We start from the raw sequence: 8964 nt of genomic DNA on the forward strand, positions 1-8964 counted from the left end.
GTGCTTTATAGCAGGTTCCCACTAGCTATCTATTTTACACATGGTAGTGTATATATGTCAATCCTAATGTCCCAATTCGTCCCACCCTCCCCTTCCCCCCCTGTGTCCACATGTCCGTTCGCTACATCTGCATCTCCATTCCTGCCCTGGAAGTAGGTTAATCTGTACCATTTTTCTAGATTCAACATATACACATTAATATACGATATTTGGTTTTCTCTTTCTGGCTTACGTCACTCTGTATGACAGACTCTAAGTCCATCCACATCTCTACAAATGACCCAATTTCGTTCCTTTATATGGCTGAGTAATACTCCATTGTATATATGTACCACATCTTCTTTATCCATTTATCTGTTGTTGGACATTTAGGTTGTTTTCATGTCCTGGCTATTGTAAATAGTGCTGCAATGAACATTGGGGTACATGTGTCCTCTTGAATTATGATTTTCTCAGGGTATATGCCCAGTAGTGGGATTGCTGGGTCGTATGGTAGTTCTATTTTTAGTTTTTTGAGGAACCTCCATACTGTTCTCCATAGTGGCTGTATCAATTTACATTCCCACCAACAGCGCGAAAGGGTTCCCTTTTCTCCACACCCTCTCCAGCTTTTATTGTTTGTAGATTTTTTGATAATGGCCATTCTGACCAGTGTGACGTGATTCTTGTGATATTGTGATTTATAATAATAAATAAATATTTGGTTTACATCCCCTGGCACACAGCTCCTAAAACCCTTGTAATTTTCTAAACAATAAGAGGAATGGGAGCATCTTTTGATTTGATATTGGGTCTTTTGTCCTCAGTTCTTGAAGTAGCTCCAGAGCAAAAAGGTGAAAGGAGTGTCATTATTCACAACAAGCCCCTTTCAACCACACCTGAGTTTATGTTAATGATGTGATTTTGGAAAACCCCTAGATAACCACAGGATGGGGGCTGGTTACCAAGGGAACAAACCATGTGATTGATTACAGGGTTGGAACTGTCAGCCCCATTCCCCAATCTCCAGGGAGGGAGACAAGCTAGAGGCTGAATTAATCCCCAATGGCCAAGACTTAATGAATTATGCCTACACAATAAAGTCTCCATAAAAATCCCCCAAGAACAGGGTTTGGAGAGTTTCTGGGTTGGTGAACAAGTAGAGGTGCTGGGAAGATGGCATGCCTGAAGATCTGTGCCCCTTCCCATACTTCACCCTATGTATCTCTTCCTCTGGGCTGTTCCTGAGGTGTATCCTTTATAATAAAGTGGTAATCTAGTAAATAAATCTAGTTTTCCTGAGTTCTGTGAGCCACTCTCATAAATTATTAATCCCAAGGAAGGGGTCATGGGAAGCTCTCTGATCTGTAGTTGGTTGGTAAGAAGCACAGGTGCTTCCAAACTCAGGTTCAGCTGCTCATCACTCAAGAATCCAATACTGAGAAACAAGTGTTGGGTAAAAGGAAAGATAGCTTTATTGAGGAAGCTGGCAATCCTGTGGAGAAGGAGGACTCATGTCCCAAAGAACCAACTCCTGACTCCCCAGGTTTTGCTCGGAGATTATATAGGGAAAAGAGGAAGGGGCTATGTGCTGAGGAGGGGGTAATCTTCTATTCTCAAAGATGATTGTCCCTATCACACAGTTCCAAGTAGCTGTCATGTCTCACTTGTGTTTGGAACATTATCTGAGCCATAAATCTCTGGTCAGCTAGTCCTTCTGCTTCCAACAGTTGTGGGGTCTATGTACTTGTGGGCAGCATACAGTTAACTTCTTCCACCTGGTGGAGGTCTCAGTATCTGCAAAACAGCTCAGAAGATATGACTCACAATATCTCCTATAGCCCTTGAGGAGGAACTAAATGTTTAATGGCTAAACATTTATTATTTTGTCTTGCTTGACTGTTTTCCTTTTTTTCTGCATCCACCTGGTGGAGGTCTCAGTATCTGCAAAATAGCTCAAAGGATATGGCCCAGAATATTATCTTCAGACCTTGAGGAGGAAATAAAAGTCCTTGACTTTGTTTAATGGCTGAACTGTTATTATTTTGTCTTGCTTGACTATTTTCCTTTCTTTCTGCATTTTTTCATTTCTCTGATTAAATTTATTCTTTGGCACTCAGGGAAGGCCTAGGAGGCTAAAGTTTTTCTACAGATGAGAGGCTGGCGGAGGATAGGGGTGGGGTGGGTCTGTCCCGGGAAGGACCCATAGGGTCCTGCTCAGCTACAAGGTGGCAACCTGGGCTTTCGATGGGCATCTGAAGTGGGGGCAACCTTGTGGGACTGAGCCCTTAGCCTGTGGGATCTGACACTATCTCCGGGTGGATAGTATCGGAATTGAGTTAAATTGTAGGATACTCAGCTGGTGTCTGAGAATTTCTGGGTGTGAGGAAAACCCTCCCACATCTGGTCAAAAGTGAACTATTGAGAGTAGAGTGCTGTAGTGAGTAGACAGGAAACAGAGAGTATTTTCCCCTGTCAGCTGTAAATCCAATGACTGGTGTCCTTATAGGAAGGCCGCGTGAAGAGGCAGAGGGACACACAGGGAATAAGCCCACGTGAGGACAAAGGCAAAGTTTGGATTGATGCAACTACAAGCCCAGGAATGCCCAGGATCTTCCAAAAGATAAGAAGAAGCAAGAAAGGATCCTTCCCTAGAGCCTTCAGAGGGAGTGTGCCCCTCCTGACACCTTGATTTTGGACTTCTAGCCTCCAGAAACATGAAAGAATAAATTTCTGTTGTTTTAAGCCACCCGGTTTGTGGTCACTTGTTTCAGAAGCCCTAAGAAATGAACGCAACATATTATCTGTAAAAGGACGAGAATTCAGAATATGTAAGGAACACTATAAATCAACAAGAAAAAGACGGACAACCCAATAGAAAAAAAGTGGCCAAAACGCAAACATTTTATGGAAGAGGAAACCCCAATGATGAAGGGAAAGGGGCTTGATTGTATGAGTCATCAGAGAAATGCAAACTTAAACTGTAATGTGATATTACTTACACACCCACCAGAATGACTAAAATGAAAAAGATGGAAAATACTAAATGGCGACGAGAATATGGCACACAGGAAACTCACATACTGCCGGCGGGAGTGGAAAACTCTTGGCAGTAGTTACTAAAACTGAACATACACATATTCTACAATCTAGCAATTCTACTCCTAGGTGTATACCCATCAGAAAAGTGTACATACGAGCACCAAAAGACATTGTTTGTAATAGCCTCAAGCTGGAAACTACCCGAATATCCGTCAACATAGAATGGCAGATAAATTGTGGTTTATTGATGTAATACAATACCATACAACAATGAGAATGAACTGCAATTACGCATAAACATGTGGATATATCTCATGACCTAATGCTGAGGAAAAGAAGCCAGACATGAAAGAAAAATATTGTAGGGTTCCATGTATATAAAGTACCAAATAAGCAAAACTAACTTATAATGATGGAAGTCAGAATAGGGTTACCCCTTGGGCATAGTGACTAAAAGAAAGGAACGTCCAAGGGGAAGCTCTAGGGGGCTGGTATGCTCTGTTCCTTGATCTGGGTGCTAGTGGACCCTTTTATCCTTGTGAAAATTCATTGAGCTGTACCCTTAGGATTCGTGTATTATATTTCAATAAATTAGTGAAGGGAAAGGAAATGATACTGCAAATAAAGCAAATCACTATGCAATGAAGAAAAAGTTTTATCAGAGTCATGACCTTCTCATTTCCTTTCCTTCCTCCTCCTTCTTTTGTATTCAGAATGTTTCTCGTTTCAAAGAAAAGTGCTGGCTGGCTGTCACATCAGTCTGCATCTTGTTTGCATTGTTTCTGCTTTCTTTCCCCCGCCCCCCCCGCCCCCCAGTATGCGGGCCTCTCACTGTTGTGGCCTAGCCGCTCTGTGGCATGTGGGATCTTCCCAGACCGGGGCACGAACCCGTGTCCCCTGCATCGGCAGGCGGACTCTCAACCACTGCGCCACCAGGGAAGCCCTGTTTCTGCTTTCTTGTTCCAAACCCTGACTCTCCCTGACCTGGCAGAGTCCATACCAAGAGTCATGGCTCAACTGCAACTTTTAGACTCCTGCTTGTCCTCTAGAGTTTGCCTTTGCTGCCATAGTCCCTGGATCTGGGGCACCCCAGGAGTCCAAGTTAAGACCTCTTCTTAGCTTAAATATTATATCTGCAAAAACCCCTATTTCCAGATAAGGTCACATTCTGATGTTCTGAGTGGATGTGGATTTGGGGCAGGGGTATGATTCAACCTAGTACAGATGTATTGCAAAAATCTTTTGTGGGCCTGCAGATTGCTTTTTCACTCTCTTATTGGTGTCCTCTAGTGAATATAAGTTCCAAATTTCAATGTAGTCCAATTTATCAACTTTCCCGCTTTATGGTTAGTAATTATGTATTTATGAGACATTTGGGTCCCTTTCAGCCAAGGAGCATGTCTATAAGTGGGCTTCTGCTGAAACCCCTCCTCCTTGGTACTTGTGGAACAGGCCCATCTGGCCAGGGCCTTGAGTATGTCCTTAATGCCAGCCCATGACTGGTGGCCCTGGATACTACTGTTCCTCCCAGCCCCTACCCTATGGCTGAAGCCTCTGCCCCTACCTTACAACCTGCTGGCTTGGCTCCCAGCACATTTGTAGGGATTTCTCAGAACCCCCATCCCATGTGGTTCCCAAGTTCTGAACTGTCATCTGTATTTCCACTGCTATGGACACTCCTTTAGAATCAGGCCTACTGTTCTGTTGTCATGGGCACTGGGCTTCAGCAGCCTGCCTTGCCTCTCTAGGCCCTCCTTTCTTAGATGAGTTGCTTCTTCCTAGTTCCCCACTTTATGGACTGAATTGTGTTCCCCTCAAATTCATATGTTGAAGCCCTAACCCCCAATGTGACTATACTTGGGGAGACAGGGTCTCCAAAAGGTAGTTAAGGTCAAATGAGGTCATAAGGTTGGGGCCCTGATCCAATAGGACTAGTGTCCTTATAAGAAGTGGAGGAGACACCAGGGATGTGCGTGCATAGAAACAAGATGGTTATGAGGACACTGGGAGAAGACGGCTGTCTACAAGTCAAGGAGAGAGGCCTTGGAGAAACCAATCCTGCTGACACCTTGGATTCCCAGCCTCTAGAACCGTGAGAAAATAAATGTCTATTGTTTAAGCCACCCAGCCTGTGGTATTTTGTCACAGCAGCCCGAGCTGAGTGACACAGCCTCACGCTTCAGTGAAGGCTTCTCCCCTCCTCCTTGTTTCTCGGGTTGGGTTCTCCCAGAGGCAGATCCTGAGACAAGAATTTGAGTGCAAACATACTGGGGTGGAAATTTCGGGAAATGCCAGCTGGGGTGTGGGGAAGTGAGACAGAGATGGGAGGGCAGCTGATAAAGAAAGGGCACTTTATCAAGCATGTTCCCTGTAGGCAACTGGGGCTCAGTCAGGCCTCTGGACTACAACCGGAGTCCTTGCAGTTGAGGGCAAGGAAGTTGCAGCCTTCCCACCCATCGCCACTGGCTGGGGGCACTTGGGCCGGCCCTGCACATGGGCCAAGAGGGAGCCCTCAGGTGGAGCACCTCAGGTGCGTGCTGATGAAGGATAGAAGGAACAGTGAGAATGGGAGGGTGGGTGCTGAAGGATGTGGGCTGGGCCCCCCAGTATTTGCTACATGTGGATTCATGGGTAGGGACCGAATATCCTTCCACTGGGGGCAGAATGCCCCATTCTGTGTCTGCAAAGACTTCACCCCTCTGTACCTATGACCTATGTCACCAACTCACAGAAGCTTTCCTCCATCCTCCATCCCCCATCCCAAGCTGGACCGGGTAGCCCTCCCCTGGTTTCCAGAGAACATTGTGCCGCGTTGAACCACAGACACCATCGTCACCCCTTGCACACTCCTCAGCCTTCTTATCTGCCCTCCTTCCTGGCCGGTGAGTTCTTTCCATGCGTTTCATCACTGACTCTTTCATTCAACAAACTTTTTTGTGATTTCTGCACTATGCTAGATGCTGAGATCCAGAGGTGAACAAGACAGACACCGTCCTTGCTGTCGGGGAGTGTATATTCTAGTGGAGGGACTGGACTGAGCGGAAAACAATTACTCAATAGATTATTAGTATTATTATTATTTTTTGCGGTACACGGGCCTCTCACTGCTGTGGCCTCTCCCGTTGCGCAGCACAGGATCCGGACGCACAGGCTCAGCGGCCGTGGTTCACGGGCCCAGCCGCTCCGCGGCATGTGGGATCTTCCCGGACCGGGGCACGAACCCGAGTCCCCTGCATCGGCAGGCGGACTCTCAACCACTGCGCCACCAGGGAAGCCCCTCAATAGATTATTAATGCTACCTGGATGGAGAAGCACAGGGAGCTTTAAGAGTGTAGCCTAAGGGAATGTGAACCAGGCTAGGGAGTCAGAAAATCTTCCTTTAAAGAAAGTGGCCTTTGCACTTAACCCTGAAGGACAGCGTGCTGCTTATTCTCCAATTGCGTGCACGCGCGCGCGCACACCCCCCCACACTCTGCCCCTGCAATGCATGATGCTCTACCCTCCTCTGCCCTGCTCAGCGCTTGGGGTTGACCTCCATGGGCTGCATCTTCAAGCTTCCTGGCCCTCTGACTGCCTCCTGGGTCCTGCTCATCCTGCTCTCTCCCTGCCTGGCCATGGCCTTGGCAGTGACCTGTGTCTCTCCATGGATTGAATTGAATCATGCAGGACCTTGTTTATCAGCAGCGAACGCTTGGGCCTGACTACATGCCAGGTACTGTCCTACAGTGCTTCACCCAGTGAGCTCCTAACACAGCCCTATATGGCAGATCTGTTACTACGTATTCTCTCTTTACAGGAGAGGAAACTGCGGCACACCTGTAAGCGGTGACACCACAATGTGAATGCAGGTAGGCTGGCTCCAAAACTCAAGCTCTTCACCTCCAGGCTTAGGGGCGGATCTGGGTGTGGTGGAAACTAACGCTTCTACAATTTGGTGGCGCTCTTTTTCAAAAAAAGACACAATGCTACCAAATGAGGTGCAGGGCTCTCAAAGAGACCCTGCAAGTGAGGGGCCCGAGGTCAAAGCTGCAGAACCTCTTGGTGAATCCCCTCTGACTGCATTCTACTGCCTCCTGTACAGAGCATGGGTCGAGGATTTTGCTCTTTATCCTAAACGCTATGGGGAGATATTAAGGAGTTTAAAGCAGGGGATAAGGTTAGAGGAGGGATTTATAAAGACTCCCCTGGCTGTTGTATGGAGGATGCACTAGAGAGGGACAAGGGAGGACGTGGAAGACCAGTGAGAAGCCTCCTTGTTTGTCTTCACAAGCCTTCAGCACAGAGTCTGGAACCCATTTATTGCACAAACGTTTTGTTGAGTTCTTACCGGGGGCCCAGGCGCTGTCAAAGGTTCTGGAGGTGCGTGGTGGACAAGACCCCAGCCCCGTCCTTACCAAAGCTGAGTAAATGGACGCGAACCCCCCACCTGCTGTCGCAGTGGGACCTCGATCAGGGAGGGGGAGAGGCCAGAAGGAGGCACAGTGTGTTAGGAGGGTTTCCCCAGGGCTGAGAAGCTCCCCCAGGAGGTAGGCAGTGTCCTAGTTTGCGTCTAACAGAAGGAGGATGGAATCAAGAAAAGAAAACATGTTTCCAGGAATTGGAAAAAGACAAACCTTTTTTGGTTTGTTACCAGCTACTCCATCTATCTTCATGGCAGGTCTGTGAGGGAGGTTTTCTTATCCTTCCTTTTCATCCAAAGAAACTGAGGTTCAGAGAGGGGAAGTGATTTGTTTAAGGTCACACAGCTAGCAGGTGGCAGAGCCAAGGTTCAAAGCCAGGTCTGTCTTATGCCTGTGCCTTGTGCCTCTGAGCGTCTTAGGGTCCTGTCCCCTGGGCCCCTACCCTGAGAAAGGGCCTTAAGGTTAACTTGCTTCAGGCTCTGTCCTGGAGCCAAATGACTCCGCAATTAAGCAGGACATCAAAGCAAAGGGCTAATAAGGACTGGATAGATAAGTTGCAGGTGCACCTGTCGGGCTGCGAGGGCTGGCAAACTTTCAATGAGCCGATACAGAATGGAAAGTGCAATCAGTCCCAAGATTCAGAACATAAACAACATAAAAACGAACCGTTGGTTGCGTGGGATTCGTGCAGCTCTTCCCAATTCTGAGGCCCGAGAGAAGTTTCTCCAGGTGACTCTTGGAAAGAGGTCACTGGGTGATATCTCGATGGGGCCATACCCACAGCATCCTGACAAGAAGTGCTTGTTCTATAGGGCTTATCATTATTCTGAATTTAGAGAGCCAGGAGAAGAATGGTGAGATTTCCAGGGAAAGCCAGTCACAAGATATTTTTTCTCTAGAATCAGGAAATGCAGAGGCCGAAAAAAGCTTTTTTGAAAGTGGTTATTCCCCTTGGCAAAGTGGAAGCAGCAGCATAGCACAGGGATATCAGCGCGGTGCTTTGCAGTGACCTAGTGTGGTGGGATAGGGAGGATGTGAGGGAGGCTCAAGAGGGAGGGGATGTGGGGATATATGTATGCATATGGCTGATTCACTTTGTTGTACAACAGAAACTAACACAGCATTGTGAAGCAATTATACACCAATAAAGATGTATTTAAAAAAAAAAGAAGCAGCAAGAGTAGAAACAGGATTGGTCAGGAGTCGAGGTGGGGAGGGTGTCTGGGGTCATTTCACAGTCCCGTTTTCCTCCAAGTCTTGCCTGTGTCTTGGGTGGAATGCTGGGTTGAAAGACCCAGGCACACAGCTTTAGGAGAGCAAATGCTGCATATATTCTGAAGGGATTTCCTGGAAACTGATAAGCCTGTAATTCTGAGAATTTAGATAACTACCTTTTTTTTCTTTGGCCGCTCAGCTTGCAGGATCTTAATTCCCTGACCAGGGATTGAACCTGGGCCCCTGGCAGTGGAAGTGCAGGGTCCTAACCACTGGGTGGCCAGGGAATTCCCAGATAACTGCCTTTTAACAAGGCCTTGGAGAAACA

The sequence above is a fragment of the Physeter macrocephalus genome, chromosome 14, assembly GCF_002837175.3.
Source record: "Physeter macrocephalus isolate SW-GA chromosome 14, ASM283717v5, whole genome shotgun sequence".
In the NCBI taxonomy this organism is placed as follows: domain Eukaryota; kingdom Metazoa; phylum Chordata; class Mammalia; order Artiodactyla; family Physeteridae; genus Physeter; species Physeter macrocephalus.